The sequence below is a fragment of the Ischnura elegans genome, chromosome 1 (assembly GCF_921293095.1).
Source record: "Ischnura elegans chromosome 1, ioIscEleg1.1, whole genome shotgun sequence".
Taxonomy (NCBI): Eukaryota; Metazoa; Arthropoda; class Insecta; order Odonata; family Coenagrionidae; genus Ischnura; species Ischnura elegans.
The window spans coordinates 24,534,078-24,551,528 of NC_060246.1; the positions used below are offsets into that span (position 1 = coordinate 24,534,078).

General features: G+C 38.3%; 1 protein-coding gene across 1 annotated transcript in view; it reads left to right on the forward strand.

Moving 5' to 3' along the window:
* Positions 1–5,791: 5,791 nt before the first annotated feature.
* Positions 5,792–17,451, forward strand: part of LOC124157323 (peptide transporter family 1-like) — a 48,734-nt gene continuing 37,074 nt past the window's right edge. The window contains exon 1 of the mRNA XM_046531965.1: positions 5,792–5,851. The gene's annotated coding sequence lies outside the window, so the exon portion shown is untranslated. The remainder of the gene's footprint in view (positions 5,852–17,451) is intronic.

Here is a 17,451-nt window from a genome sequence, read left to right on the forward strand (position 1 = left end):
AATTCACTTCCTTTAGAAGGCAGAATTCACTTCCTTTAGAAGGCCGAAGAAACGGCCATAAAATTTTTAGTAACCATAGAAAGGGGAATACGTTTAACTAAATGTTTAAACGCTCCCGTAGTAGGGTACAATCTTTGGTTCAAGCACGCAATTGGTCAACATAAGAATACAACGACAAAATCCTGAATCAATAAGCATGATGATCATGATGATATGCATCACAGACCCACGTATTGAATGCAATGTCAATTTTGAGAGAAATTATTAATACATTTTACGAACTATTGACCAGAATTGTGTGTTATTCACGCATATCACATGAATTTCCCAAAAATATGCAACTATTCTTATTTCATTAATTACCGTGCATATTCTATTGTTCTCACGACAAAATTCATTCCCTTAGTTCGCCAATTCAAAAGATCCGTTAAAGATAACAAAGAGGAAATGTCCTTCAAATAGTGATAATTCTACGGAGACTAGGGGAAAGAGATCGAACATTTAGAAAATATACACTGATGACAAGGTCATTACTGATTCTCTCAAATCCTTCTCCCTCTCGATGGATACGAGGTAACTCCAAAGACTCGATACCAGGATCAACAATAAAAACGAGTTTTAATGTACCTAAATCGTCATGTGTCAATCAGTAGCGGATACATGGGCGTACCCAGCGAAGGATAGGAGGGGGTAACTACCCCCCCTAGAAGCAAAAATCACAAATGTCTTTAAGGAAAATAATATTTTTTCGAGCAAATAATTTTAAAAACTATAAAAAGATGTTACAGCTTCCTAAAAATGTTGGTTTCATTCACCTTTTCCATGCTTACCTATGATTTTAACAACCATGGCTTGTACCCCCCTCCCCAGTTTTGATCCTGGGTACGCCTTTGAGCGGATACAGAAAAAAACTCAAGGGGGTGCGCAAAATATATCTTGAGATACCTTTACTTAAAGTACAAAAAAGTTACAATTGTAGTTTTGCAATGTTAGGCAATACGGGCAGCCCCGCAAGGGGAGGGGGTCGTGCGCCCCTCATATGTATCCGCCACTGATGTTAATGAGCGTTATTTTTACTCAGCAATTTCAATTGAACAAAATATTTTTGAGAATCTTGGAAATTTCCGGAGATGCTTAAGAAACCGCCCCTCACACTAGACAACAAGAAATTGAGAAGGTATCCCTTTAAATATACAGTTTGGAAAACAGAAAAATATATCGAATTCCATCAGCCTAAATTTTATACTAATTAATAGTTTAAGCACTCCGGAATCTTCAGGTCATTGATCGAATTCAAAATGTGGATATTTTTACAAGAATCGGTCCGCAAGTAAATTGGAGTTTTGAGTCGACGAAGATGAGCCCATATCTATGTATTCTCCACGGAGAAGTGGAATAGGGTCCCCTCCTTCGGTTAGCGGGAATACTGTAGCCACTGCTGCCGAGGGGGCCAAGTCCAGCCGAGGCAGCTGATGAGTGATAAGGGCAATAAACACGCCTCCTCCTGACCGGGTTGCTTGAAGAACTCTCACACACACAAACGTATATAGAATATGAAGCGGGTCGCGTTTTCGTGAAGGTGAGCCTCGGGCGACGGTTGAGCAGACAGACAGAAAGAGAAGAAGGCTCCCCCACTGAACCGCCGCGGCCGGAGCAGCAGCTGAGAGATTAGGAATTCGATGATGATCGCCGTAACGGACGAGGAAGCGGCGGTGAGTGTGCCGCCTTCCAAGAGGTGGTTTCCCCGCTTCCGTTTCGGCGATGCGACGGCGGCCCAGACACGCCCTAATGAGGGAGTCGATTTGGTGTGGGGGCAAGCGTGCTGGTCTCCCTCCTCTTCGGACCACGTTCAAATCTCGGACATTTATCAGAGCTAGGCATTGATGGGCTTGAAATGGGAGAGATAACTCGATCGTATTGTTGTCACTCGCTCATAGATCTCGTTTAATTAAAATCGAGGAATAATAGTTTCGGGCAATTATAATCGCATCCAACCTTATTAATTCCATGTCCTAAAAAGTCCAGAGCATTAAAATAAAATGTCAAAAAGGCTAGATACCCGAGAAAAAAACCTTTTTCATGGTAATTGCAAAGTGCATTCAAAAAATGTTTGCGTTGCCATAATTCAGTAACTATGGAAGTACAGCCCCGTTTTTATGGACAACAATTCTTAAAATAGAATAGTGTAAGGATTAATAAAATATCCCTCACAAAGCCGTAAAACTCACCATTTTGAACCTTTTATCTTAAAATTCCGCAAGTTATTAATCTCGCACCTACCGCTTATCCTGGTGGGTATTCCATACCCCCACACACCCCGGTTTTAGTTGCACCTAAACCGCCCCCCCCCCCAGCCTTAATTCCTAGCTACGCCCCTGCCACCTCATTCCAACCGCACTCTCTCCCTACACCCTCTGCCTATTCCAACCAAGCGCTCACCTTTATATCGCCTCTCCTCCCTTCTAAACTCAATCCCTCCCCCATTGATACTTTTTTCTTATCATGCAACAATTTCGCCGTGCAATCTTTGTCCCTTATATCATCTAATTGAATTTTTTCTTTCTCCATTGGTTTCTTAGTTTTTGCTAGTTTTTCTATTTTTAATAACTAAGCAGTTGCGACCCCATGTTTATCAACAAAAATGCTTAAAATTGTCTCCATCCTAAAATGCATATACTGGACCCTGGATGCCGATCATAAACATTCCCATTAAAATGACGCAAAGATACCAATTTTCGTCTGAAGATTTTCACAGCTTCTTTTATCAATGTTGGTGGTGGTTCTCGGGTATTGCTGTGTAGTTAACATTTTCACTCAACGTTTCACTCCTCCTACTGGGAGCGTTATCAAGAGAATGGGCAATTCTCAATGGACCCATTCTCTTGATAGGACCCATTCGACCCATTCTCATCCTCTTATTTCTCTCCGAGGAGGAGTGAAACGTTGAGTGGAAATGTTAACTACACAGCAATACCCGAGAACCCCCACCAACATTAACTATACCAATTTATAAGCAGTGCAGTGGTTTAAACATAGCTGATTGGATTGGGTAGGCGTGGTTCGAGGTAGGTTGAGTCTAGTCCAAGAAGCATGCGTATACATATTTACACACGGTAATTGGACCAGTTCTTTCCCTAAGTAACTGGGTCGAACTTTGGTCCACTCGTAATTTGAACCCGGAACTCGTCAGCAACCAAATACAAAGTGCTTGGTTACTCTACCTCCTATTCTAAAAAAAACATCAAAAGTCAGTCGCGAGGATTCACGATTCCTAAAAAATCAGCTATTAACTTCGGGGCTGCCAATGTTACCTATTCCTCTCACTGACAACTATTTTAGAACGTTTTTCTTAATTCGCTTTGTTTTTTTGTTGTCTGGTCCTGTTCAAATCTTGGAACTCAATTTTACCCACTTTCCTATCAGATATCTACCTGAAATCTTCATAATAGTTATGAGCCAGATGACAATGTCGAATTCTAATACTATAGGAACTGTGTCTCGATTTTTATTCGGCATAAAATATTAAATATGGAGATTGGTTCAGAAAAATTGCCACCAAAATGCAATTAAGGCGCAGCAATCATTACAGGTGTAATGAATTCTCTTTAGGACTTAGGCACATTTACGCCTGCCGCATCCCAGTTCCTCAGGTGTCCGACTCCTCAGCGGAAAAGTCAGGATCGAGGCTCTCGTGTATTTCGGGTTGTTTTTTCCATCATATTTTTGTCGTTTATCTTTTTTTTCCAACTACTAAACAAAGTTTGTTTAAAAAAGCGTTCCAAGGGCTGAAGAAATCGGGTGAACCTAGGAAGTATCAAAGATAGGTAGACGGTTACCAGCCGCTGACATAAAGGCCAAACAATGCCCTAGCCACACAAAGATTTGGATCCGGAATATTACCATACTTACCTCGCCATCTTTTATTAGACTCAGAGAACTCACCTAGATTTATTCGATGTTTCGGAGACCCAGAAATGTTCGCAAATGAAAACACTGATCTCCATGGCGACTGATGCTGTCGCGTGTGCTTGACATAACGTTGCTTTTCGGTGTCGGCAAAATCAAAAGATGCCATTTACAGGTGTTAGGCCTGAGAAATTGGTTCTGCCTCAGGAAATCCTCCATTATTCGTTGGCCTTGAGTGCCTACCCCACCTCTATCACACTCATGCATTCATGCATGCGAATTGTATTGTCCTCATGACCTCTAATACCCTTCCACTCAAGTCTTTCCTCTTCGTCACATCTAGGTGAAGGTATTTCGGGTTGTTCAACGCGTGAAGTCCTGCACAGCTAATGTTTCCTTGGACTCGAGCATCGCATTATTGACGCACTATGGATATACGGACAAACGTCATCTCAAAATAACCCATCTCAAGACAAAAGAACAAGACACCTGATACCAATTTGTACAGAACCCAAATCACTGTTGGGCTATTAGGCAGATATTTACCGGATTGTAATTTAAGATTACTCACTGTTGAGACGAAAAATACTCCCAAAAAAGCAGTGGAAAGAGAATTTTGCGAAGATATCCTGTTTTGGGCCTTTTCCGGGGTCCTTCGACTCGGCCCTCCTTCACTTGGGACCATTCGGAGGGGTAGTTTGAGGTTTCCGTGAGAATTCGTCCTAATTTGTCCCGCCAGCGTATCCCCAGGCCGTTCCTGCAGGTAAACATAGCGGTATCACCACCAATCCACTGGGCTGTAGCGACCCACAGACGGAAGATGAATGGTTTTTCATAGCCATGCCAGGGGACTATAGCGCAGAGGTGGATCCAGGAATAAATTTGGGAGGGGACTTCCGGAGAGCATGTGGAATAACTATAATTAGGAGCTAAATAGAGTTTTAGTTCCTCTGGATGGCGAATTCTATATCATTAAGTTTATTTCGTATTATTTTCCTTATAAAGAGCCCCCGAAAAAAGTTTCCCTTTGATTGGGGAGGGTAGAATATCTCTCCCTCCCTAATCAAATGGATATTTAGAGATATGATGCGTACACCATAGGATACGCAACTGTCTCGAATGAATGAAAGAATGTTTATTATGCTTTAGGATATCCTATAAGAGCAAAAAAAGAAACAACATATTCTGCTCTGAAAACAAATATCATATTAACAAAATGTATCAGCGATACAAAAAAATATTTTTTTGGTTTTAAAGAAATCATAGCGAGGCTTCACAAGAAAAAAAAATGTTTTGACAACAACACAGCGAAGTATTCATTAGCAATCATACAAAAATATAAGTTTTAAGAAATCTTAACGAACCTTTATATGGATAGGAAGTTTTGATAACAACAAAAAAAAAGAAAATTAGTAAACAAAACTATGGTAAAAAAATTGGTAAACTCACAAAACGTAAATTCGGGTCTTCAAATACTTCTTGGTTGGCGCATTACAGATCCGAATTCTCCTCGAGAAAATCGATACTTTTTCATTTAAACATGCAATAGCCTAAAATATACAGTACACGTTTAAATGTGTCGACGATGAAAAATCGAGTCATCGTATGAGCTATGGTATAAAATAAATTTAGATACGTTTTCTCCATAAGTATGAAAAACCCTTTCCCACAGGAATCCAAAGATACAAATTATATTACACTCAACATTCGGTGAACAGGGACTCAAGGAATCTTGCGCTGTCTTATAATTGGGGAGGGGTTGCCGTGAAAGACTTAAAGTGCCTTACGTAATACTTGACCATTGGGCGGGGGAAGGAGGGGAACAAAGGAGTCAGCGCCGGACAGTGAGCACCACCAAACACGTAACAAGAGAGTCACGAGGGCCGCGGCTGAGACATGCTCATCGCGTGACGTCCCTCTGCGAGAGAGTGAACAGCCCCCCAAGGTAAGACAGCAGACATTCTATTGTAATCTGAAAGTGAATCATGCAAATCCTCAGGTAGAGCCAATCAATTATTCTCTCATTCATCCAGCATTCATGTATTCGCACGTCTTTTACTCGACGGCTAAGCTGCACTCACGACATTAACTTCTCTTATGACATATTCCTTCTCTTTAAAATTATCGCCGATAGAATTTTCCGTTGGTATTTAAAACGAGTATGGATCAAAGCGTCTTTTCCCAGTTCTTCCACACAGGTGGTGAAATAAAAAAACGGCAGTTATTACGGTTGTTTATTTTTGTTTCCTTGGCAATTATGCATTCTTAACACACACCACCTTTTTCGAACGTTACTTTTCCTTAGAGGAGTTGATGGATGAACGGCAAAGAGGTTTACTCTTTGCGGGTTCCACTCGGGATATGGCAGTCCATGTAAGCCAATCAACATTTTCGATAAGACACCTTGCTAGAACCACCAGGGCTTTTGAAGGGATTAAACGACGAGTCCCTTAATTTGATGGGAAATAATCTCGGCCAACATGAGCTTGTCCATCGACAGAATCATAAGAAGAAGTTTTTCATGATTTAGTCCATAATAATACGTTTCACTTAGATAATCATTTTCATAACCCTGTCGGGGAAGAAAAAAAAATAGCAGAGAGAGGTGGATATGCATCTCATGGAAACGGAGTCCAACAAAGAGTAACTTCCTGTTACGCCCAGGGATCACTAATTTCTGTTTTTAAGTAAAAAAATTAAGTTCTCATTTCTCTTCCTTAGATAAGACTTAAAAAATTAGTAACGAGTCAAATTTTTCACAATACTTGGCATTCATTACACGAATTTGGAATATTTGATGAATTTATCGCGATTTTTCAAAATTAAAATGGTCAAAATCTATATATATAAAAGAAAGTCGAAAATCGTGTTAGTTAGAACACTTATAACTCGAGAACGGCTGCACCGATTTCAATGAGATTTGGTTCTTTGGATTCGTCTCAGGCGGGGTTAACATATAGGCCATTAAAAAAAGGATAATTTCACAAAAAAAATTCATCTCTTTCTTAGTGACATGTTTTTAGGAGTTAGTAACGCAACAACAATTGATAAGTCGGTCAAAACTACTAATTAAATTATTTGTTTTGTTTTTACCAATTTAATAACTGAATTTTGTAGCAATATAACATTTTAATTACTAAATATATTCAAAATTTTGAAATTGCATTTAAAAAATTTAATTAGAGCTAATTCAAACTATATGCTTCACGACCCCTTATTATATATATAATTATTTTTTTTTAAATCACGAGATGTGGGTCATTGTAAATATTATTTAATTTTTTCCAAACTTTGCCAACGTTTCGAACATTTTATTTGTCCATCCTCAGGGCTATAAAAATGATAATTTATGATACAAAATTTGTTAAATACAGGCAATTTTACAGTTGTTATACATTAAAATACATGGAAATACATATTCAAAATTTACCTTTAAGTCTGATGTTGTTTTTATTTATTTACAATTTGGTTGCTTGGATTTCTTTCTTTGTTGGTTATGTCATTTATTAAATTATGATAAATTTTGCTAACTAATAATATTTACAATGACCCACATCTCGTGATTTAAAAAAAAATAATTAAATTAGAGCTAATTGTAAGCCCAGCTCGAGTTGACTCTTAACTACCGTGTTTGTAAACAAATCTCCAAGCAATTGTTGACAAACGGTAATGTCCGTGTTCCTGTCGAGGCGAAGACGAAGTCACTAACTATCTATCTGAATATTTAAAGTCCTTGGACGTACCTGGCTTACCACGATTTACAGCTAAAGGTAGGCTCTGTGTTAATAATCTTTCGAAACATACCCCAACCATAACTATCCAACGGAATGCGTTTGGTGATTTTAAAAAATTGATAATGAATGTGATTCACGCGACTTTACTCAAAGGAAAACTCGAAGATGAGGAAGTTCTCATTCCGAAGATTCCATGATCCCAACTTATATGCCCTTTTGAGCTAAACGTATTCAATTTCCAATTCGTGTTGCACTCGTGATAACGATTAACAAATCGCATGGTCAGTCTTTCAGTTTTTGTGATGTTGGTGCTCACGTGCTAATGAAAACCCATGATTTTCTCATGATCAATTAAACGTGGTATGTTAACGAGTCGGTAAACCATCCGCTGTATTTCTTCCTTCACTTCAAGAGCGCAGCTAGGAAATAAGGATAGGGGGTTTTAAGGGACAGCAAATACTACGGGTCTGTAGGGTATAGAAAACTCGCTTAGGTAAGGGGGGGTTTTAACACCCAAAAACCCCCTCGCTGCGTCACTGCTTCACTTCGCTATATATATTTAGCTTCATCCGCTTTATCCTGCGCCTGATAACAAAACAAAAACTATAGTTTATCAGAAGGTGCTTGACGCAAGACATTAAACTCGAATGTGTAGGGCACACCGTGGTGCGTTTACGCATGCAGCATCTTTACGCAGTGCATTTCTTCCAAACAGAGATACTATACCTGGCGCGCCTAAAGTCATTTGATACGAATGTTGCTTCATAGGGGCATCTCACACGATTTTGAGCATCAGTCAAGCTTCGGTCTGGCGTTGTGTTAGCCTGCCCCGTGAACGGGCCAAGTTTACGCAACGGACTTGGACTTAAAAACATTTTTTTACAGTTAATAACACAAATAGCCAACAACTGAATCCGTATAATTTTTATTTCATTAACTGCTTTTTGAAACCACAATGCCCAAAATCTCTTAAGCTAAAATGTAACAAAATTCATTGAAAAAAATTCGCGTAAACGTGCTCCGATCCACCCTATGTAGATTCAATAAAGAAAATGTCTTTCTGACGAACAATTTTCATACTCATTTACGTAGTTTTATTGAATTTGTATCCTTATTTTATTATAATAAATTAAACATGATTAAAAACGATACAGCCGCTCTTGATTTATAAATGGTGTAACTAAACTGTAAGTTCATTGATTGTTAGGCGTTACGAAGTTCGCCGGGTCAGCTAGTATATTTTATAGTTACATAACTCCTTTTTATTAAGGCTGAAATGGGCTTTATTAAGGCTCCAAATGAAGGCTCTGAGTGAGCAGGGTATTTTTAAAATGATATACTTTAACATTTATTTATTTAATACTGGATTATTTACGAAATATAAATGAATAATTAAATGGAAGAGCATAGAAATTTACTCATAATCGTAAACTGCGTCTACTACTGATTTGAGAAATTATGTAATAATCATGGTTTTAGCATTTGCTAAGGCAGAATCGATGAATGCGCCGAAATGTGTTAGCTTCTAATGATTAACCTGACCAAACACGCATTGTCATGGATTGTCCGATATAGTTACAGTAATTCCGCACTAAAACCAGCATATAAGCAGCGAGGACAAGCAATTAAATGCACACATGATATTATATTCGATAATGCTTCCTTCCCCAGAGATGCGAGGTGTTAAAATATCGATTGGCTGTCTAAATTTGTTGCTATTCTATTCCATCCTGTGAACGATCTATCATAACTTGAAGAGATAAGACAATATCACCACCAAGCATGAATCACATTTAAGATTAATATCTATGTTCATGATGAATTTTATCGACTAAACTTATGAATACTAGTTTCCCAATAGGCATGGCGCAAATAGGATTGAACTGCCTTAAAATATGGACAAGAGTCTAAATTTTAAATTTTACTTTTTTCGGAAACTCAAAATAATTTCTGCTTTATTGTTAGATAGTTATCGGAACTTGAAATTAATATAGCAATTTGAAGTTAGGAAAATCATGGTCGATTTAAATTTTCGCGCAACAAGACCCGATTGTTTGGCGGTTTGTCATCGTTACGCTGCAGCATAAAATACGGTCGGATCAGCATAACAAATTCCCCTCTAGTTTAAAGCATACTTTAAAGTTTTTCATCGACTAAATGTGAAAAATAATTACTATCTCTGATTTGTATAGCTTTAAAAACTGAGTACATCCGACCCAAGTTGAAAAATTCTTACTACTGAAAGACAATATTTTCTTTCTTAATGTGTCGGGTTTTGTCGGATAGAATTATTTAATGCATTGTAACATAATATCTGTCTTTTTGAAAGATATGAGAGAGAAAAATTTGCACTTTCGTTTTTTTTTTTTTTTTTTTTTTTTAAGTTTCAGTCAAAAATGCATTTTTGGGTTTCCCGCTCCTAATCTCATTTACTCGCAGCTTTTAATGCATTTTCTCGCATAAATGTCAAATGTATATAATTATAAATTTTGGCGTAAAATATTTTATTGCTTGTCTAAAAATTAAAAAAATACAGTAATTAAAATAATTGATCAAAACCTTAAATAAAACCCCTCTCGGGCAAAAGCACCACTGTAAAGCATTTTTTATCAGATGTTTTACTTAATATAATTCCTTCGTGTGGGTTTATACTTTGTAATTCATTTATTTGAAATAGATCAAGAGCAGCAAATTGCGTTTACAGTGAGCAGGTAATAAGAAATTTCCATGATAATGAATATGGACAACACGCTGAAACTCTAGGAACGACAAAGAAAGAACGAGGCCAGAACCTTGCAGGTCTGGCTTCAAAGGGATCTTGAGGACTCAAGGTGGCTTCAGACCATTATGATCTGAAACCGGAATAATAAGATGAAACGCATGATCCGAAAGGAGGCATTTCGGTAGCGAGCCACCGTGAAGTGTGTCCGAAGTGCCGCGTGTCGTGAAAGCAGCTAAGTTTTCCTCCAAACGCATCCCAACTTGCATGAGAGCACATTTTTGAAGAAACCACGAATTAAACTTGACTTTAATCAGGGATAAATAACAGCTTTCACATTCTTCTCTGTGCTCTTACTTACAATCATCAAATAAAGTGAAGTGAAGAATCATCAAATACCTTCGAGAAGGCCCCTCAAACTGTTAATTTTCGGGATATTGAAAATTACTTCGGCTACGATCTTAAATTTTGAGTACGAAGAAGATTATACCGATGTCCTTTGATATCCTCGGCAGATCCCCACGATACTCAAAATCCCTCCCTATACCTTGAGTTAGCTCGGATGGATTCTCGATATTCCAATTTCCTTTGCCACGCCATGCCATGTTTCATATTCTCAAAACAGTAAGTTCCATTAATTAGAGATATAGATGCGATTCCTTTCGATGTAGATATTCTGCCTTATGAAAAATCAGGTTAATAAATCGATCCGAACTCAGAGGAGGTCCGTGGTCTAGGCGTATAAACCTAGTGACTCTAAACATGCATTCATATTTTTACGGTAGTTTTGGAAACTTAAAAATTTATGCCATACGAAAGCATTCCAATAATATATGTATACTTATTTCAACACATTCTGTCTGCGAATAATTGTTTTTTTCTAACATTTCCATTACCACCGTTGATATCATGTGCAATATTGTCTAACTGTGACTGTTATACTGCACTTTTAGTTTACAGTTTCTCAGACTGAAATCGTTCCACATAGCACGGAAGTAAGAATTTATCGAATATCTTCATTTCCACAACGCGAGAGAAAATTGAGCGGCAGATGTGAACTGCGACAACTTCCAGCGACACAATATACTTTCGTTATTTCGAACCTCACGTGCCAAATTTCAACACGCTATTAGAAGAGGAAGATTGCTAAAAATGGTGCAATATGTGAATGCGCCGAGTGAAACTTCACGCAACACGCATGACGCAGTGCATTTATAAACGAGAACTGCTTGTATTAAACGAACAGGTAGAATAATCTAAGTTAAATATATAGAGATGCACTTTTATTTCTATGATGGCTATTCTTTTCTAGGATGACTAGTTCTTACCACTCAAAACGAGTGGTAGAACTTCAACTGACATATTTGAAACTGCATAATACTGCATATTAACTATACTTCAACTGCATTTGCAAAATGCAGCGGCTAGCTAGGATTTCTTTAGCGATAATACTCGATACGACATGAGCTTCCTCGATCCTACGTAAATTATCATAGCTTGCTCATTCTTTCTATAAAACAAAGTGCAGCAGGGCTGGATTCAAGGAGGGTCCTGGGCCACCCACCCCACATAGCACAAAATATCTTCTACACATCTAGAGCATGTCTACAATGTCTTTGATACCTTTAATATCCACTAGATGTCTAGAAAATGCCTTCAATGTCTTAGATATTTTAAATTTCTACAAGATGTCTAGAATTATCTTTTTTGAGCTGAAATTCTTGTTGTATATGTCCAAATAAATTAGCCAAAAAACACCCGAATCTTGAAAAAAAAGTGTAATTGCTATGCTTTTTGGTGGATGGATATATAAAGTCATTGTACGCACGTGCACTAAAAAAGCAGAGGCAACTCTTCTGGCAAACGTTTATAAAAGCGGTTTAAATTTACGATGGTGTATTTTGCAAATATCTACTAGATGCCTAGAATTCTATGTTAGTATGGCTACTCCTTAGCCTTATAAAATACAGGAATTTTAGACACTGAAAGTAATTTAACAAAAAGATTATTTAAAGAAATGATGCATATTCAAAAACAAAAATATTTTAGATGAAAGAGCAGACATCGACAATTTAAGCCAAAATTATTACTTAATTAATCAATTTAATAGATAACTATGTGCTGTCTCAGCTGTGCAGTGAAATGAGAGGTATGTCAAAATTATGGTCTCTTCTTTTTATAATTAATTTACAACTAATTTTTTTACTATCGTAACAAATATTGCCATAGCCTTTTATGTATTACAGTTATGCACTCATTCATTCATTCATTGCCCTGATGAAGGTGTTTAAATACGTTGGCAAAAACTTGCATGAAAAATTTTTCAAGACCTATAATGCAAGCCATTGAATCGCCATTCATTGATAACGCTGCAGACTCCTTTGAAAAATCTAAACTTAAATGGTAAGCTGCTTTGGGAACTTAAAATTTGGAATTGGAGGAGGAAGCCCCTATTAAAAAGAAGCGAAAGCCAGGGAGGTTCCAATATTGAGGAAGCCGGCCTCGGTGGCGGCGGGGTGAAGTCCTCGCCTGCCATACATGAGGTCGCGGGTTCGAGTCCCGCCTGGGTAAGTTCCCCTTATCCAGGGCATGGTTGTTCGTGTACGTTTCATTGTTGAATTTGTTGAATACCCCGATTTAAAATGGCCTATGAGAGCTGTATTCGGAGGTTTGGGAATAAAATAAAAAAAATAAAAAATAATCTCCAAGAGACACCCTACCATCACCTCCTGCTCCACCAGCAGGCTTTCAGTTGAAAATAACTCTTGTTATACCGAAACATATTATATTTGAGTCATTTATCCTGAATTTTCCCAGGGGATGCGAATTGAATATGAATGCCCAGAAAATATCTTCTCAATATATCTTGTGGATATCAGAAATACGGGCATTTAGATATTACAAGATATTTTCTAGACGTTCTATATATTTTGTAGACATCTAGAAGATATTTTTTGCTATGTGGGACCAACCCAGGGCCACCCACCAAGCATGAGACTTCCGCCAATTAAGTGGTCAATCTCACAAAATCGGAAAAACAGAAAAAAAACCTGTACGAGGGGAATCAAAGTGAAGCTGGGTTGTTTTTTGGTTAACATGTAGTCGTCAACAATGACGCTGATAAATGTTTAACGCTACTGATAAAAACACTTTATCCGTTGTCGTTTTTAATGTAGCTTGGAACGCCTTTCCTATTATTACATTACAAATTGCAACACCATGAAACGGTGGGCCTCTCGATGGGGCTCGATGTAGCAGGTAGCAGAGTACCCTGCTAGTAGGCAGCGCTTGGCTTAAATAAGGATTATTAATACCTTATCAAACGAAGGAAACTTTCCGACCATAGGCAGCTTTAATAGGTGATTATTAAGAGATTTTTTCCTGAAGTCTGTGCCTCACGCATGCATTGGCAATCTCAGACGATGTAAATTCCTATCTACTCGTATAGCATTTAGGTCCCTGTGACGTCACGTCGAGTGGAATCGCAAGGGCGCTAATCTGGCCTTTTTCAAATGAGGTTAAAATTGACCATTAATATTCGTCTAAACTGGGATTTCTAAAACCAAATAAATTGTATATCATGAGTACACTTATGGTAGGTAACGAATCGCAATCAATGCCTTTCGTTTTCTTTGATGAAGGAAACTACCCTATTCCATGATCTTCATTATTTTATCATTCATAGCTTCATCAAGTCTGCCCTTTCTGCTACTCCTCACTTATTCTCTCCCAGTCGTCAATCTATATTTGTTTTGTTATTAATGTCCCATACCTCTGCTCCATATGTAATCACATTTTCTACCATATTTTTATACATTCTTACATTCGTTTTTATGCTAATATGTCGGTCACATAAAATAGAATGAAGAGCATTTATGGTAGTTCTCCCCTTAGTAATCCTGCTGTTGACGTCTTGGTCACAACTTCCGTTTTTCTTCAATATCACTCCTCAGTACTATGCTGTGGTTACTCTTTTGAGGCGCTCGCTCTCTTGTGTTGGTATTTCATCACTACCCCAACATCCAAGTATTCTGTCTTGCTTTTTTTTAACTCAAATGTAATGAGTGCAAAAAGCTCAGGCCACCGCCCCAACGCCCAGGAAACTCTTGTCCTTCCGAGTGATATTTGTGTTATGTTTTCGAAACCGTGGTTAGTTTCTCAAACTAATGAACAATAGTGCTTTCGCGGGCAATATTTCGTCTCAATACAAAAGTTATGGAATATCGCGACTCAAACTGTAATTGTGCAACGGTCACTGCATCAACAGGGCAAGTTGCAAAACAAGTCCATTGCTATTCGATTCTAACTAAAGCATCCTATCAACTGACATCCCGATAAATATTTACCAAATAATGCAAATTAATAAAATAGGATGGATTTTATAACATTTATAATCAGCAATATATCATTTGATGCGAAAAAAATGGCAAGGATATGAATCGGGCACATGACGAGGTCTATCGGATGCGATTGGAACAGAGCAACGCCGCGAATAATCCGCAATGTTTCAAAAGAAATTCTTCGCTAAATGGCAACAACTATTCAAGCTAAGTGTCCGTGGGTTCCATCGCAGCGTGAAAATCAAAGATCGATCGATGGCCGGATATAATGCTACCCGAGGGCTGATGGTTGAATGTAGTCGTGACCTATAAAAAAAAGTGCTAGGGATATCAGCCGAGTTTCGCCGTTCCAGGTAAGAGGGAAGAGAAATCTCCGCCGGGAAGTCCCCAGTCCAATGACCAATCGCCGAGGAAAAAAGCAGAAACCTTGGCGGCCAATCGCGCGCGAAGGCGAGGAGGAAACAAGTGCATGTTATGCGAAGTCGGGCGACGGGAGTGTGGAGCACTCTCTCAAGAAGGGGACCACCCCCCCCCCCCCAAAGCCAAAGCGCACTCGTAGCGTACCCACGCAGCAAACCAAGGAGAATGCATAGAAGAGGCCAGATCCCATGCTCTTAAAAAGTCTGATTTCTGTTGCCACTTCTGTCGCATTACAATCGGTTTTCAAAAACGTCCGCGGCGCGGTGATGAGTTCAATGCGATCCACCTTTTTCCTGTAATCTGCAATATAATGTTTGTCATTGCGAGGAATAACATTGAAAAGTAATAAATTTGATATATCACGTGTCATTTTGTATATTAATATCGGATAATACCCGTGATTATCCCTTATTTCTCCGCGAAACTCGGATCAATTTGTCCGTCAGCGACACGAGTGGCGACTTTTGTAAATCCATTTAATTAAATGTGCGGTGGGCGACAGCACATTTAGAGGCCGATTTGAGGATCCTCTCTCTTTTGTAACACTCGTGCAAAAAACATTCAGAATATGCCATCGTTGAACCCAACTCGCCCATTATAAGCACGAGCGTAGGTGAAAACTAAAAAAAAACTAACAAAAAAATAATAATAAAAAGCATAAAATGGAAAAAAATAGTAATAATCACAAATAAAAATGCTCATGCCAAAAAAAATGTAATAGATTTAAGTTTCTGTTCACCCAAACACCACACAACACATTCATTGGCACAAAATAATTATTGTTATGTGAACTGGCTGGTTAGGGTGAATATGGTTCGCCGGGACAAAATAATCGCGCCTTCGGCGCAACAAATAGTGATTGAGCGGAATATTTGCCCGAATATCTAATTGGATAAGTGAATTTGAATGCAAGCAGTGAATGCAAGAGTCCGGGTTCTACAGCCACGTTTTTCATTCGTGGGTGACAACAGTTACCGAAAGCAATCCTGCTTTCGTATTCAGGTCGAAGGTGAGAAATCTTTAAGTTCGACAATGGTGTAGTCTGTGAGTAAGGAACAAATACATAAGTATATGACACTTTAACAAGAATGAATTATAAAAAATTCGCTGAATTGTTTTAGGCTAGCGCCTCTTCAGCTTTACTGGGATTAAACACTGGCAAGGGAGTGGAAATGGCCCGGCATTCACCCTAAGGACGGCGGGGAACCAGTGAAATCACCGTGAGGCCACCACGGTATAATAAACTATACAGAACATCAACATTCCAGCAATACTATGTTGATAACCACGATATATAGAATTTGAATGTTTAACAAATAATATGCATCATCCAATAAATAATATGATTAAATAAATAGATAACTAACAAGTAATTAGGAATGTCTTCCACTGATTCACTTTGGACTCGTTATCGTTCTTACTAGTTGGGAAGAGAGAGGAGAAGAAGTGTGGAAGGAGATGTCTTTATTCTTCGGCGCCGTTTACGGTACTGGACGTCCTTCCGCTGATAACTGATTGCTCAGCACTCTCTTTCACACGTTGCTGATTAGGTAGTCAATGGTCCCTGTTTACGAAAGGAGGCGAAAAATCAAGGCTTCTCACCTTCGACCTGAAAACGAAAGCCGGATGGCTATCAAAACTGCTGTCACTCGCAAACAGCAAACGCGCCTGGAGAACCCGGAATCTTTCATTCACCACGAACATCGCCGCGGGAACCTACGCTGTAGATAGATGCTGATGACCTACTGACAGCGATCTCACGAGGCATTTTGACGTGGGATACAAAGCCCGGGCGATACCTCAAGCACCAGCCACTGCATCAATTCCTGTAGTTCCGGTTTTAGGCTTGTTGTCACGACGCACAGTGGTCCCACATCGAAAAATAGCTGGCCAAAATTAATAACGCTCTTATTATTACGCATATATTAGATTCAATGATTTATTTTCATAGTTTTTTATTCGCAAATTCTGGATATTTTACTATTTTTATGTACTTGCAATACTTTTATTGTTATTTCACATTTTTTTACACAATTAATTTAAAAACCCATAGGAATTTAAGATTACTTCCGCGATAGTTATTAGAAATTATTCATCTAATAGAACTGAATTATACATTTGAAAGGATATATTTAATGAATTGTTGTTTGTTTTTGAACAATCTTTGAAAAATGAATTGTGAATGAACCAAGAGAAAATTTTCTACTTTTTCAAATGATTGATTGTATTTCATACGAAGTTAATCTGTACCATTACCCACTCTGATAAACGAAAATACAAAATTAGTAATGTATTTTGTAGACCACATCGTGTAGAATCTGAATACAGCATT